At 41.2% G+C, this 17,273-nt stretch overlaps 1 long non-coding RNA gene across 2 annotated transcripts in view; it reads left to right on the forward strand.

The window, feature by feature from the left end:
- Positions 1-17,273, forward strand: part of LOC123607956 — a 132,581-nt gene that overhangs the window by 61,948 nt on the left and 53,360 nt on the right. The window contains exon 3 of one of the 2 annotated variants that reach the window (XR_006717004.1): positions 3,002-3,222. The exons of the other annotated variant lie outside the window; for it this stretch is intronic. This is a non-coding gene — a long non-coding RNA (uncharacterized LOC123607956). Of the gene's footprint in view, positions 1-3,001; positions 3,223-17,273 lie in introns of those variants that run through there. 2 annotated transcript variants of the gene reach the window in all.

A 17,273-nucleotide genomic window follows, 5' to 3' on the forward strand; every position in this document is an offset into this window, starting at 1 on the left:
TTGGTCAAGTGTCAGACTTTGGCTCAGGTCATGATCTCGCGGTTCATGGGTTTGAGTCCTGCGTCGGGCTCTGTGCTGACAGCTCAGAGCCTGGAGCCTGCTTCGGAATCTGGGTCTCCCTCTCTCTCTGTCCCTCCCCCATTCGCGTTCTGTCTCTCTCTGCCTTTCAAAAATGAATAAATGTTAAAAATTTTTTTTAATTTAAAAAAAAACAAATAAATAAACATTAAAAAATTTAAAAATTAAAAAAACAAAAACAAAAACCAACATCCTGAAAAGATCCTTCCCTAGCATAAGGAGAGAGCTGGGTCAATAAGACCCCACCTGCACGCTGGAGCCTCAGGTTACAGAAGCCTTTCTTCAGAAATCAAGGGCGTTGGCACCCTTCCGTCGTGGCGGGGAAGCAAATTCGGGAGGTGGGCCTTGCATCATTTTATCTGCTCTGAGAGCATTCCTCTCCCCAAATCTGCCTTAGGAAGTTTTCCTCCTGAAATGCAAACGGTATTTCACGCGCATGGAAGTTCCAATGCCACGAGAGGGCAAGTGTGGCTGTTCCAGCCAACCGCTGCTAAATGACAAACGCTGCCACATTGTTGCACGAGTGCGTGTGTGTGCGAGGATGGGGCTGCGTGTGTACAACCACCTGTGAACACGCCCACAGACCTGGAACGTTTCCCAGTAAAAATATAAAAAAATAAACTTCATCACCTTCATTTTCACACATTTCTTCTTATCAGTGTTACATCCAACATAAAGAAAGAGGCCCAGAAACTCATCATTATAGTGTGAGAAGAGGGGGCAGGAGAATGTGGATCTCTCCATGTGTTTTTGTAATTATAAGAAAAATACGTAGAAATGGAAACAACTCTTCCTCGTGGTATCGAGAGGACAACGCTGAAAGCACGTGCGTCTCCAAATGAATTCTTGCAATGATTCGTCCTCCACAAATCATTCTCTGAGCACATGTTTGTCTTTTAAGTTGACAAGAAATCCTTCGCCAAACCAAATAGTGTCAAGAAGAGACTGGTACTTTACAAACTTTGCAGGTTTTTTGTGTATGGGTTGTTTTTTTTTTTTGTTTTTTTTTTTTTTGCAAGTTCATGATTTAGTACCTGCGAAAGTAGGAGGCTGCTATCCTAGCAAGTTCCAAGATTGATTTCTTCAAGTTCATCCTTGCCAGCCTCATTTGACATGTACAAACACAATCAATACAGTTACACCACAGGTGATCACTCATTAGAAGGACTCCATCCATCCCAAGTGGTACATGTATCAATTCATCATTTCATTTCCATGCATGTCAGAAGGCTGTGCTTACCTTTCAGGGGCATCATTTGAACAGACAAGGTTAATACCAACTTAATTTTACTTTAATGGTAATTTAAATGAAATACTTTGAAGAACACGGAGACCCGGATAGTCTGCCGAGGCGATTCAATACAAAACTGTCTCTGTGTTTGAAGGGTGGTTGTTCACACTATTTTATCTGGTCTCCTCCCTTTCCATGAATGGTGGTGGGAGACCAGTGGGGCCTCAGCCGTGAGGATGAAATGGATATTGCCCACGGAACTGCATTTTTTGGGGGTGGAAGAGTCGAAACCTATGGCAAGGAATGTCGAATTTATTACACAGGACTTTTAATGTCCTGTCTTTGCATAATACAATCGTGGAAATAGAGCATGTGATTCTAAGTCCTGCTGCCGATTCACTCGCTTCTTTTCACATTATTCAAGAGTAAGCCTCAGCGCGGTTAGCTGTGAGGACTTCACTGGCGACACCAGGGAGATCCAGTCACTTTTCAGTGGCCTCATAGCACTGTCTCTGGGTCCCTACCCTCACATTTATGCACTGGCAGAGCGTTCCCTGGCCAGGCGTCTGCATCCCTGACTGGACTCTGCTCTTCCCGTTCCTCGATAGCTGAGCTGTGGTGCTATCGTTTTTAGGCACATATAAAACTTAGCAGGCACAAAGAAGCACTCACTTGATATTAATCCTCATTCATAATTTATGTTTAATAATTTTTTATCCTGCAGTGAATGTGCATTTTTTTCTTTTCTATTACTTGTCTTAAGTCCATATATCCCACTCATCAACTATGCCACTTGTGTTCAAGATCTCGGTCATGGGTTATCACCCGGGGATACTTTTATGGTTTAAAAAGTGCTTCCAGAATAAATTAGGTTGGGGTACTTGGGTGATTCAGTTAAGCATTTGACTTCGGCTTAGGTCATGATCTCACGGTTCCTGAATTCGAGCCCCACATCGGGCTCTGAGCTGACCGTGTGGGCCTTGCTTGGGATTCTCTCTCTCTCTCTCTTTCTGCCCCTCCCTCACTCATACTTTTTCTCTCCCTCTCAAATTAAATAAACAAACTTTAAAAGTAAATAAATTAGCTCATTTGGGGCGCCTGGGTGGCTCAGTCAGTTAAGGGTCTTACTTCGACTCAGGTCAAAGTTTGTGAGTTTGAGCCCCGCATCGGGCTCTGTGCTGACAGCTCAGAGCCTGGAGCCTGCTTCGGATTCTGTGTCTCCTCCTCTCTCTGCCCCTCCCATGCTCATGCTCTGTCTCTCTCTGTCTCTCAATACTAAACATTAAAAAAAATTTTTTTTAAATAATAAAAAATAAATCAGCTCATTTAAAGCTAACATTAACTTATGAAGATAAGAATGGTAATCCCCGTCAGGAAAAAGTCAGAGAACAGGGACAGAGTGCCATAGTAGATGGTCTAGTTGTACAATAAGTTTCTTACTTACTCCCCCAACTCCAAGTAAGTGAAGATTTCTGTTTTTATTCATTGTTAGTCCTTGGACGCAGGAGATGCTTGATAAATATTAGTCGAGTACATCAACATGTAAATGAATGAGCAAATATCACTATGCTTTTTCCAAATCAGATCTCAGCCAGTGCTTCCTTGGTGAATTTTCCCTACCTTTTCTCTCAGGGGCTATTCTAAACATCAGGCTTTCTGACCAAGCCTCCCCCTTCCCTCACCTCCCTCCAGCCAATACCCTGGAAAGCACCTGCACAGACAACAGGGAGGAACTCAGGTGGGAGCGTTCTCACCTCCCTGCCTCCACACATAAAGACCTCTGGAACTTCATCACCTCCCGACCCCCTTGAAGGCTGATGCTTCTAACCACAGTCTTTATTCCACTGTCTTCAGCTTCTCTTGGATCTTTTCCAGTAAGTATTCCATCGCCCACGCAATTTCATCCATTACCTTTCTTCCAGTGTTTTGTTTTCTTTGTTTTTTTTTTTTTTTTTTTTTTTTTTTTTTTTTTTTTTTTCTTCTCAAATGCTGAGCTTGATGAAGTCACTCTTACTGTCTGAATTCTGTTTCTCCCCTTGGTATCTGACCCCTCTCCTCCCTCACTGACAAGAGTCTACTGCTTTTATTTCTGCTCTCTCCATGTGTTTAGATCACATATACTTCTCCCATAATTTCATCCGGTTTCTATCCTCACTGGTGCTGCCAAATCAATCATGGCTAAAACCAGTGGACACATTTCAATTCTTAACTGTATTTTGTCATAAGTGTTCAATTCTCTCGACCTTTTCCTATATTTCAGAACATCTTTTTCTTCAGTGACTGTCCTCTTTCTAGTTCTTTCTGACCATTTTTCTTACCCTTTACTTCTCTTAAAATGATGGTGCTTCCTGGTGTTTGTCCTGGGTTTTCTACTGCCTTTTTTTAAATTATTTTTTTAATGTTTGTTTTTGTTTTTGAGAGAGACAGAGAGAGACAGAGAGCACACACACGCACGAGTGGGGAAGGGGCAGATAGAGAGGGAGACACAGAATCCGAAGCAGGTTTCAGGCTCCGAGCTGTCAGCACAGAGTTCCACGCGGGGCTCAAACTCACAGACTGCAAAATCATGACCTCAGCCAAAGTCAGAGGCTGAACCGACTGAGCCACCCAGGTGCCCCTCTACTGCCTTTCTCATATAATCCCTTGACTATCTTATCTATTCCAGTGATTTGGTTACCACGTGAATGCTAATGACTCTGATGAGTTGCTTGACTTCTAAATTATGAGTCTCCCGTTATGAATTTTTCCAAAATGGAATTCATTATTTTCCCTGGAATCAGTTTATACTCTAAAATTTCGTGTCCTTTTTAAATGAGTGCTACATCAACACAGCAACCTAAACCAGGTAATTCAGCCATTATTAATTTTTCTCCCTTCTTCGTAATCTACAAAGATTTGGTTATTAATTCCTCTCACACTATCCTACTACATGACTCTTAGTTTTCTCTCTTTCTATCCATTTGTAGTCCTGCCGCGTGCATGCAAGTCTTTATCACTTCCGGTCTAGACTGCTGAAAAGGTACCATGAGAGGGTCCCCCTAAATCTGGTCTTGTTTTCCTCCCTATCCAACCTCCTGCCGTGTTGCTGCTATCATTGAATTACCGAGGCAAAAACCGTAAGATCATATATGCCCGTTTTAATCCTTTAGTGCCTTTTTATCACCCTGGAAGAAATACTAAACTCTTTAGCCTGCCTTCCAGAGCTAAGACCTAGTATGTTCCCATCAGCCTCATGGCGTAGGAGTCTAGGCTTCCCTCGCCCTACCTCACTCCCTGCTGTCCTGGTTACATTTCTCCCTATCACATTAAAACCTTTGAAGACCTTGAATCATGTCATGACTTCATGACTTTAAAAGTATTTTTTAGTTAGAGGCGCCTGGGTGGTTCGGTCGGTTGAGCGTCGGCCGACTTCAGCTCGAGTCAGGAGCTCACGGTTTGTGAGTTTGAGCCCCACATCGGGCCTTGTGCCGATGGCTCCGAGCCCGGAACCTGCTTCGGATTCTGTGTGTGTGTCTCTCTCTGCCCCTCCCCCTCTTGCACTCTGTCTCTCTCTCTCAAAATATAAAAACGAATCTTTTTTCTCTAAAGTATTTTCAGTTAGTTTAGAAATCTCTTCACTTGCTAGTCCCTCTTTCATCTCATATGCTATTATTCACGTTTTAAGATTCAGTTGTCAACAACTGTTATGTTTCCCTGCCTCCGTCCCAAGCATAATTGATGACTTAGTCCTTTGAGTATCTACTGCGATTTGAGTATCAACTTAAACTTATTGGACCAATGACTGTAATTTTTTCATCTTTATATTTCCAATGTCCCACAAAGATCTTAACACATAATAAGTGATCAGTAAGTATTACTTGAATGAATTTAAAATGGTTATCAATCATGCTTTATTATTGATTTTCATTCACTCATTAGTAATTAGCATTGATTGATAATTAGATGAGTTTAGTCCTTGATCTGCTCTTCTTTATTATGTTAGAAAAATATTTTTCTTATTTTATTTCACTGTGTTGAGAGCAGTTGAGTCCTGTTAACAGACTTGTAAGTATCCGATACTTACAAAGTATTATATATAAGCACAGTGTTGTATAGAAGATCTCTACAGGTTATTTATATGCATAATTGAAATTCATACCCATTGGTTAGCAACGCCCTGCTTCTCCCTCCTCCTAATTCCTGGCAACCACAGTTCTATTCTTTGTTCCAATGAGTTTATTTTAGATACCTCATACAAATGGAATCATACAGTATTTGTCCCTCAGTTACTGGCTTATTTCATTTAGCATAATGTCCTCTAGGTTCACCCACGTTGTTGCATATTGCAGGATTTCCCTCTTTTTTTGAGTTAGGGATTTCAAAGAAATATTAGCATTTGCATGTTCATTCCAGCACTATTCACAACAGCCAACATGTGGAAACAATGTCTATCAATGGATGAATGGATTAAAAAAACACTGTGGCATATACATACAATGGAATATTATTCAGCTTTAAACAACGAAGAAAATCCTGCAGTATAAAAATCTTGTAGAATGAAATACCATGAAATTTATGGATTTTAATATATAAAATGATATCCTCAGGCATGAGACAACATGCTTTTCCTCTACACAAAATGAGCACTTAGAAATTATGAATGAACCAAATAGTTGAGGTGCATACAGCCATAAAGAACCAGTAATGCACAGATTCATCTTTGCAATAACATTCAGAAAAAAACATAAATGTAAGAGAAAAAGGGATATTAGTACACATCATCTGCTTTAGGCTAGACTCATAGTACTTGAAACATGGCTGTGGATATTTTAACAAACACTCTGCAACCCATTTTACTCATCCTTTTGATTTGGTCCTTTTCGTTTGATTTTTTTTTTTTTTTTTTCTGTAACGTACCTCTGAAAGCTGAGACCCAGAAGGTCTGTGATCATTTCAATTATTGTTATATGAAATTAAACTGGTGTGAAGTTCTAAAAGGAGAATTATTTAATACCCCAACATTACCTGCATGTTGCAAAACAATAATTCTGTAAATAATCCCCTACAAGAGTGAACGCATTTAAATAAATTACAGGGCACAGTCAACATTCGCCAAGCTTCTGTTGTATATACTACTTAAGTAGTGAGAGAAACCTTGATCCCAAATACATGATTTCTTCTGACATAATGACACTATTATTCTCATATTTTCCCTAAAACCTCAACTTCAGGACTGAAAGAAAAGAGCAAAACAGTAGCCACTGCGTTATATATTGCTGAAACAGTGCTAACACACAGATCTGGTGTTCTTTTCTTGATAGGGAAGCAGTAGAGACATATTACGTCCTCTTGAAAATGTCGGGAAGCTGAGGCCATGTTCCTACTTCCCCTTATTCATTATGTTCCCTTCTGTCACCTCAGACACATCACGATGGAGTGAAACCTGTTTCTAATAATGCAAGGTTTCAAGTTGCAGGTGGGGCCGGGAGCAAATATATTTGTTGGAAATACGATAGCGCTATCCACAACATATGCCCGCAGCTACATAAGCTGTGAAACCTAAGTCCATTCTGCAACAGGGTAAGATATATTGTGTGTGTGAAGGTGAAAAAAGAAAAACTATAAGGAGTTTGGCATATTACCTAACTAATCCTAACACCTCAATTTTGAGTCTCCCTCTTGCCCTCTTGAAATTATTTATTAATAATAAGAAAAACGTATAGCTCTTAGCATTGGCTGGCAAACACGGTTTTCAGCAGCATTAAAGTTTAGCAGTGTGGAACGTATAACTCATAGTGGAAGAAACATGGGTTTGAGTTCTAGTCCGTACCTGTGATTTCGGACAGTGTAAAATTGGAGTTTAAAGCCGCTTTCAGCTGAAAATGCATCGAATCAAAACACCAGCCTCGGGGCGCCTGGGTGGCGCAGTCGGTTAAGCGTCCGACTTCAGCCAGGTCACGATCTCACGGTCCGGGAGTTCGAGCCCCGCGTCGGGCTCTGGGCTGATGGCTCAGAGCCTGGAGCCTGTTTCCGATTCTGTGTCTCCCTCTCTCTCTGCCCCTCCCCCGTTCATGCTCTGTCTCTTTCTGTCCCAAAAATAAAAAATAAAAAAAAACGTTGAAAAAAAAAATATTAAAAAAAAAAAACACCAGCCTCATAAGCACCTTAGGTGGCCATGAATGTAAAGTGTTTAGTGCATTGCAAAATCCATGGTAAAGGTAACACGATCTTTCAATCATTATTATCACAGAGATTTGGTTGTTAAGATAATGCCACCATCCTTCGAAGGCTGAAGTCGGGGCAGACATGATTCTGAATAGAACACCTTTGTGCCAGCCAGCCCTCCATAACCCATTAGAGAAGGAGCAATGTCAAGGTATAGAATCTTAGAAGAAGGTCTCCAGTAGGATTTTGAGAGGACTTGAATTCGCAAGGGATCTACATGAGAGGGGCAGCTTGTGTGGATTTGCAGAAACAGCAGATAGAAAATTAAGAGGGCTCTGAGTTCCTTCTGAGCCCGTGGAGGTAGAGCCTGAGATGTGCAGCGTAGGGGCAGTTATGGCTCAGTAACTGGCTATGGACAAAGCGGCTCAGAACCCCAGGACAATCTGCTATTAGGAGGTGGGAGAAAGTGAGTCGAAGAGAGACAGCGTTCACTTACTTGAAGATTCATCTGTGTATTCAGTTTAGGGAGTTACTCAGATAAATTCAGTTCTCGAAGAACTGGAGGCAAAGAAGTCCCAGCGCTGGGGAAGGGACTGGCAGAATCGGGAAAGAGTACAGTTTCCCTGCAGCCATTCTCCGTCCCCAAAGGCAGAAAAGCAGCTGATCCAGCTGAAGCCTCACCAGCCTTCCTGCTTCCACATATGCACATTAGTTATATTATTGTCTAATAATGTCTGCTTGCTTCCTATCTCCCAGGGACAGAGGGAGAATTAATGGTATGAATTTTGTCAGGCACTCCAAGACCCCTAGAGATAGGCAACATAAATATCTTATGATGGTATACATTATTCCTTCCTCTTGTTGTGTACCTGGTAAATGGGAGAGAAAGATCTATGCATTTGTCTAGCAGAAACATTGATGTTTCTTTGTAAACAAAATCAGATTTCATTGGCTCCGTTGTTTGGATTTTGAGAAAAGGTAACATTTTTAAAAATGACTTTACCTTGTTCGTGTCCTCGTTAGATTTGGCATGATATCCATATCCTTACTATGTCTCCCCACATCTAATGTATTTTAATCCTTGCCAATAGCCACTGCACTGTTCTGTGTCAACATAATTTTTTTGTTCAAGCACATGCGTTCTCTCCCTACTCCTATAGTTTCCTGCCTCTTGTAAGAAAATGTAAGAAAACTATCTGAAATAAAGGGACTGTTAATACATAAAACAAACCCTATAAATTACTATCAGTTCTTACTGAAAAACTATTTTTCTTTAGTGAAAGAATATATTTATGCCCAGCTAATTAAGCCAATAATAATGCCATTAACCTCCGTTAAAAAACAGCAGAAGGAAAGATGATTTAATAAGACGAACGGACTGCTGACCAGCGGGCCCAGCTCCTTCCTAATGCAGACACTCCATCCTGACTCCTTTCGAAGGCGCCTACGCAGGGAGGGGACGTGCTTCTGCATATCTGTGCTATGCTGTTCTGTTTACGAGGAAGGGGAACTTTCTGCAGGGATATGCTCTGGATATCTTTCCCCTCGGAGCACCAATGAATTATTTAATACTTGATTTGTCAAAGTAAAGCTTGGCTGCATCACGGTGACAGAGCCCTGCTACAGAAATAGAATATTGTTTAAGAAATTATTGGTGCAAAAAAGGCAACGAAAGCAGAAAGCATAGTTGGTTTTCCAAATATACACCCATAGCACTCATAGTCATCATAATTCAAAGGCTTCATGGGGGAAAATTCTAGCACATTTTGCCTTTATGAAACTATCTTTATGTTCCACATGCAACTTCTGGCTGGGTTTCCCCCAACCCTTTCTCTGTAGTCATCCATATTGATTTCTTTAGGGGTTCTTTTGTCACTTATATTCAAGAGGAGAAAGACATTTCTTTTATATCATTCCCCACTTGCTAGTACCTCTTAATCCCATATTGCGTGGGATTATCTGTATGTGTTCAGTAACATTTTTACTTTGTTTAATGTGTGTGTGTTCTTTAAAAAAACGTTATTATAACTTTAAATCATCACCCCTCTTCTCCCTGGCATCTTTTCAAAACTGGTAGTTTTCATTATTCAACCTCCTTGGGTCCTCAGATCCCAGGACAGACAATCCTTGCTTTGCCTGCTGGTGATGGGCACAGACTTCAGTTATCCCGGTTTAGTTAAACCACATCGGTGCCCAAACGGTCCATGCAAGTTTCAAGTCCCACCTGTAGTAGCTGTGGGTAATCGCATAAAGTACACGCTTAGCTGCCCACTCGTCAGCCCCGCAATCGCATCCTGACACTTGATCATCCTTGCTTTTGACCAATCATGTCCCTTGTTTCAAACTCTGCCGGTGATTGGTCCCCACGCAGCGGTGGTTCCGTCCACACACACAAAGAGCAAAGCGTGTAGCTGCGTGCCCTTGTTATCGCTCAGTGCTAAACCCGGGTGACATTGCACAAAAAACAGATACTTGAAGCTGGAGATATGCCACCAAATAGGGACACCCGGCAAAGAAACAAAACATAGTAACACTGAGGGTGCAGGTGGTAACACCGGGGGTGCAGGTGGGGTGGCTCGTTGATGGAGTTGTAGGAGAAACAGCTCCTTCTAGGAATGTTGACCCAGCTGCCCTCCACCCTAGGTATGGAAACAGGGAACCTGCCTGCAGACAGGAATGGGGAATGTGGTTGTGACCAGGAGGATAAAGATGTCCTGGAGCAAATGACATTAACATAAGACTTCACATCAAAGGAACTCTCAGAGCTGTTTCAAGTCATTGTAAAGCAGAAGATAAAATGTTGAAAGCTGTGGGAAACTTACAGTAAGCTAACTCTCCTAGGTTCGCAAAAGATACTCCTTACTGCCCTCTGTGCTAGGATAAGGAAACAAGCACTGCTCCAGGGACTATTTGAGAAGCGTTGTATGCAAAGAACATACCACGTGCCTGCAATGTTGCTGCTCGAGTTTGAGATTATGATGTACTAAATAAATTCGTTTTACTAATTTTGATTCCTTTATACGTTTATAACTGACATTCTCAGAGTTTTTAATGTATTGACACAGTTTCCTTAAATGTTTATTTATTTTAGAGAAAGAGAGAGAGAGAAAGTAAGCAGAGTAGGGCAGAGGGAGAGGGAGACACAGAATCCCAAGCAGGCTCCCTGCTGTCAGTGAGAGCCCGATGTGGGGCTCGAACTCATGAACTTCGAGACCACGACCTGAGCAGACATCATGAGTTGGAGGCTCAACCGACTGAGCCACCCAGGCGCTCCTTGACACAATGTTTAAAGGTCGCAGAACAGCTGTATTTTTTCAATGGCTTCCACTGCCTGGTCTCAGCCTGTGCCGTCACTTCTACAGCCCCTCACTGCTGTGTAAGCTGGAAGGTTTAAAATATAGGAAAGTCGTGGTTCTGTCATTTCAGTTCCTTGGATGAAGATATTTAAAGTCTGTAATGTATCTTAATGTCACATATGCTTAAGGGCACACTGACTGGTATGGATCAGGGTATGACTTTTTTGAAGGCATTTTGTAAATGTGTTCTTCATAATTGATGTTCCAGGGAATTCAAATCAAGAAAGTCACAGTCCGGGGGCGCCTGGGTGGCTTAGTTGGTTAAGCGTCAGACGCTTGGTTTCGGCTCAGGTCATGATCTCAAGGTTCGCAGGTTGGCATCCCGAGTCGGGCTCTGTGCTGACAGCGTGGAGCCTGCTTGGGATTCTCTCTCTCTCTCTCTCTCTCTCTCTGCTCCTTGCCCACTCTCTCTCTGCCAAAAAGAAAAAGAAAAAGAAAAAGAAAGAAAGAAAGAAAGAAAGAAAGAAAGAAAGAAAAGGAAAGAGAAGAAAGTCACTGTCCAGGCCAAAGTCATGATCCTAATGGACAGTACAGTGCTTCTATTATTTTTCAGTTATTTTGAGTTGTAACAAAATAATGGCATTTTACTATACAGTTTTTTTTCAAGTATTAGGTGTATGTTAACTATTCGTAAAGATTCACCACATTTCGTATGAACTGCAGTGCTCCCTCTTCCTACTGTGTTTTCCCTCTTAAAAAAAAAAACAAACTATTGTTAAAAGTTAAAAAAATAAAAATAAAAACATTAAAATTAGTAATTAAAATTAATAAGGAAGCCATGTTAAGAATACCTCTGAAATTTCCCTCCAATATTTCAGTTAGAGTCATTGTTCTGTTATAAAGCTTCTAGGTGTATATTTCTTTCTTTCTTTTTTTTTTCTTTTTTTTTGGAGGTCAAGACCAGCGAAACCAAAAAAACCTTTTTTTAAAATTTTTCCATCAACAGGCTACATCTTTGTATCTGCATTAGTTTCCTATTGTTGCCTTAGTTAATTACCACCAACTCAGTGGCTTAAAACAACAGAAATCTATTACCTTATCATTCTGGAGTCAGAAGTCTTAAAGCCAAGGTCGGCCTCTATTCTCTCCGAAACATCTAGGCAAGAATCCACTTGATTGCCTTTTCCAGTCTTTGCCCGTAGCTCCCTGCAGGACACAAGCAGCAACTGGGGCTGAATTCTTACCCTGCCCCTGTTCTGGTTTTCTGTAGCTGAGGAAGTTTCCCCAACTTCTGAGGACTTGTGATTAATTGGCCCCACCCTGACAATCGTAACTGCGAAGTCCCTGTTGTCATGTAAGGTAATAGGGACACAAGCTGCAAGAGCTGGGGCACTGGCATGTTGATATCCTGCCTCCCACGCCATGTGGCGATGAGAACCAGGGAGCAATTCATTTCTCCTGACTCGACTTTTACAAAACTCAGAGCTGCAAAATATACTCCATTGTCACAATTGCAAATTCTTCTTTCCCTTCTGACTTTTCTCTGCCACGACCCCTTTTCTATGTTCTGATTTTATTGTGTTAAGGTCCTCATTGTACCTGTGTTTTAAATACAAAGTCGTATTTTTTTTCATTAACAAGTAAATTAATCAAAAATAATATTGTCAGTACCTACTTGCATACTTCAACCTTTTAATTTGCCAAGTAGTGATGTGAAAAGACAGAACTAACACAATTTAACTAACATCTAATTTAACACAAAAACAATGAGGATGGACATGATCACAAAAAGGTATTTGTTTCAAGGAAAATAGAATGATGAACACAATATTTAGCTACTTATGTCCTCATACCTCTGGTTGTATTAAAATTAAAGTGCAGATAAATAAGGTTGCATTTTGAGCTAACATTTGTGTAACTTTTCCTTCATGTGGTTGATCTGTATTAAAGACAACCGAAGTGGAGCTTGAATGACTAGAGTGTTATGATGTTTTATATTTATTCTGTTTCATATAGATTCACTGATGCAAATGCAAAGAACACCCTCTTCCAGCACTGAATCTGGAATATTTTTTACCCAAATGAATATTTCATTGATTTTTCCCCCTAAATTTCTTGGGGAGTTGGATATTGTGTAGATACCGCTTTACAAATGTCCAAACATGGAAATTACATGGGAAGAGAGGATTTTTCTTTCTTTGCAAGATGACATCATGTTTATGGTTTAGTAAAGACCCCAGAGAGTTCTGTTGTCTCCAGGTGCCTGAAAGGTGCTAAAACAGGATCACTTTTCCTCGACCAGTTAGGATGTGCACACACATATACACTCCTGCCTGCCCTCACTTTTTGCAACTTGTCTTTCATGGTGTCTGCTGAGCGGGAGCGAACCAGGGAGCCCCCAGGTTGATGCCTGAGCTGAGCTAGATCGACTGAATTCTTGCTCCTGGGAAGTCAGACTTGGAACATGGAACGCTGACTCACTTAGCTGCTGGGACCAATACCGGGAGCTCACAGAGGGATCAGGCTGGAGTCAATGTTTTCTATCACATGTATAAAGTAGCAAGAACATGTAAATTGCCAACAAACAGAGGAGCAAAGAGGTGCAGTGTCAGAGCATGGGACCAAAGAGAGAGAATCAGCTGGCTTCCCGGGCCCCTCTGGTTTGTTTCCGGTGTCCAGTAAAACCCAGTTTCGTATTTTTTACCTTGATTTCCATGCATCCTTTTCAATAAATTTCCCATTTCATTTATTTTTTTAATGTTTATTTTTGAGAGAGAGAGCAGGAGCAGAGGAGGGGCAGAGAGAAAGGGGCACAGAAGATCTGAAGCGGTCTCTGAACTGACAGTGAGTCCGATGCGGGATTTGAACTCATGAACCGCAAGATCATGACCTTAGCCCAAGTCGGATGCTCAACCGAGTGAGCCACCCAGGTGCCCCCCAGAATTCCTATTTCAGATGTAACAAGGATTTTTTGTTGTTGTCATTTACAACCCAACATCTAAGACTTTGATTATTTTATGTGCAATCTCCTGTTATCCAAATTATGGAAATAAAATATTTTGATGAATATGTCAGAGTCAATTAGGCACATGTAATGTAACAAATATTTCATGAGTGCCTGTCATCTTTCATACTCAGAGCTGGGTCCTACAGTTACAAAGACGAAGAAAGCATGATTCCCGTCTGGTGAAGCTCTTTTTTTTTTTTTTTCCCCAAGATAAATAAACATACATCTTGCTTTGGGCTGGACAGAAGAAACTCCTCTTGCCTGGTCATTTCTTGTACCAAATTAACTTTCTGGATTCAACAGCAGTGTGTTTCCATGTTAATAAAGCTTGATTCACTGTAGCAATGTTTATGATCATTTGGACCCGTCCAGTTGTCATTTGACTTTTTGTTTACATAAAGTGGAATGAGAAGAGTGAAGAAGTGATGGGAAGGTGATGAATTTATAATCAGAAGAATTTCTCCTCGAGGAAGATTTACAAAGACACCATGAGATCCAGTTATACTCAGCTTTGAGAAATAAGGAAAATATATTTGAAGGATTTGAAGGGAAAGGCCATTTGAGATAATTATGCTGTTTGCTCTGCCTCTGATGCCAAAGCCCTTCTTTGTGAAACGGGGATACACTGGTCAGGGGCTGGAGCTCCTGAGACACCCTTACAGGTTTTGAATTCTGGTCCTACCACTTTCTTACGTAATGGTTTCAGCTAGCGTATTACTTGTTCCTGTTTCCTCATTTTTTAAAAAGAGGATACAAGAGTATCTACCCACATGGTCATTTCTGAAAATTAAATAAGATAAAAAATATAAAACCTTTAGAAGAGTACCTGGTATGTATTAGGTATTGAATACATAATAGCTGTTTCCATTACGCTCTTTAAACACATGCACAGAAAACACAGCACAGCCGTGCGCACACATAATGCAAACACACTTAGCCCAAATAGAATCATGAGAGTCTGAACTCATTATATTTTTTAGGGCCTAGTACATGAGTAGTGCTACAAGGAATAAATGTGTGTATAATGACTACATTATGTTCAGTATCTGGAGTTAAGTTAATTATACAAAATAAAAACACAACTTTCTTTTTTTCTTTATCCAGCTTTGCTATTCAGTAAAAATCGGTTTTATCATTATTTACTTGAACATTCACTTTCTCCAGGGCAATAATTAATGACAAAGGGATGTTTACGACTTACCTCTTTTCATCCTCCCCATCTCCCCGCCCAAAGAAGCTGACTGTGATACAGAGTAAATACAGATTTATTTCTGACAGTAGAAGTTTAGCTGGAAAAGTTACAGGCGAAGTTATTCCTTCCTGTGAACGTTATCCAAATATAACTGAATTTATTTGATGGATTGAGGTTAAGTGAATGTGATATAAATATTTATAAAACACAATCGTACTATATACATAATTTATATATATATACATATATACACACATATATATTCTATATACATATATATTCTCTCCATATATAAAATGGAAAATGTACTGAGGAATAAATTCTGCACACAAATAATGCGGCAAGGTTTAAGCACCTACTTTGCCAAAATTAGTAAATACGAAGATCGGGAAGTGAAAAAAAAAAAAATTAAAAGCAGTCCAGGCACGTACCTCAGAAATCAGAGATTAACAAACCTGAGGTGAGCCTCTAGAATTTTTCAAAGTATTTACTTCACAAGAAGGGTTTGAGCATTTCAGCTACTAATTATGTCTATAAATGACCATCCGTATAATGATCAATAAATACTTAACCCAGATACACTATCGCACCGTTAATACGTTGTATTTGTCCAAGGAAATATGTCCCCTGTGTTGTCTTAACTTTCCCTCCCTGTATTAATCAAGTATTGATAACCATGACTTAAGGCCTGAAAATATTACAGTAGAAAACCTTGGCACAGGGAAAGCCAGATCGTACGTGCGCAGGGTTATTTATCAGGCTGTCACCGAACCCTGGGGAAGTGCAGTTCCAGCTAATTTATGACCATGTTGTTTTCATTTTTACCCGGCGCGGGAAGAGCTTACACGGAGGCCCGGCGCTGGTTTCCACAGGAGCTGGGGCAGCCGAGGCACTTGTGGGCTTGCACATTTTTTATGGCACCTATTTTCCCCTGACTCTGCTCTCTTCCCTAGAACATTTAAGAACATTTATTAAACTCAACAGAAGCCAAGGGCTGTGTACGTGTGGCGAGGACAGAGAGTGGAAGGTGAGGAAGTTGAAAGGCAGGAAGGTGGCCCCCGCGCCATATGCACGTTACTTGCAAATGTCACTTGCTCCGGCCCCTCATGTCTTATGCACGGTCACAGGAAAAGCAAGGCCTGAATGTGTGGTGGCTCACAGGTGACCGAAGAAGGTGGAAGATGAGGGTGAGCTCCCAGGATCGCTGACTCTTTCTTTCTCTAGTATAAATGCACAGAAAGACGGAATTGGGGGTGGTGAGGAGTGATGGGTGGGGAGTTGCCAAGCTTAGGGAAGTGAAAATGTGTTTGAATTTTGTGCAAACATTATATGTAGATTTCCCATTTCTCTTCCTCCCATGTAGTCGGCAAGCAGTTCATTTCAAGTGCTCACTTAGGGTTTAGCTTCCTCAAAGAAATTGTAAGCCAGGAATCGTTTGTCATACGTTGTGGCTATTTCCGGCAAACGTGTCACATATATGTCGAAGGAAAGGCAGCATCACAGAGAAATGCATACTGAGTATTTACTCAGCTGCACAAAGAAAGCAGTATACAAAGACGTCCTTTATCCCCCAAAGTCTGGTCTGTCTTCTATCAGTTCTCTCCTGCTTTACTCCCGGTACACCGGGACAGACTGCATCCAAACGAATGAGTATCTGCATCCTTTTGCACACGAGGGTGATACTTGTGTGCATCAAACATCCATCTTCTACGAACTGGAAATAATATGAATAATACGTTGTCCTGTGAATGTAAGATGCATTTATACACTTAGAAGTTGCTTTCATCTGCTATTCTACTTAGTATCTCCAACAGTGCTTTGAAACATGAGGTGGCCCACCTCTTAGCGGTGAAGGTTAACTGAGCGCAAAGAGGTGAAATGACCACTGTAAGTCAATAAGTTAGCCAGAGTCACTACTAGACCCCAGGACTGAGGTCACTAAATCGTGCATTGTGCAGTTACTGTAACAGGACCTTTGGATCTATACAGATCGTATATTAGTGCAAATACACACCTTGTGATAATACACACCTTGCAACAAGCCCCCCCTCCCCCCATGGTGGTTGTCCCTGACGCCCTCCACCAGACGCTCACCTCCTCCAATCTCCCGGAACTCCTGTGCTGGCACACACCCTTCCATTTCACACTGTTGTTCTAAGATTAGTTGTGAATGGGTGTGTCACCTGCACTGGATGGTGACCTCTCAGAGGGCAGGGACACTGATTCTTTTCTTATAGTTTGAGCACAGAGCCAAGTGCCCTGGCATATATTAAAAATAGGTGATGGGGGAAATAGAGACTCTTCAATAGAGAGAACAAGCTGGTG

Source organism: Leopardus geoffroyi, chromosome B2, assembly GCF_018350155.1.
Source record: "Leopardus geoffroyi isolate Oge1 chromosome B2, O.geoffroyi_Oge1_pat1.0, whole genome shotgun sequence".
In the NCBI taxonomy this organism is placed as follows: Eukaryota; Metazoa; Chordata; class Mammalia; order Carnivora; family Felidae; genus Leopardus; species Leopardus geoffroyi.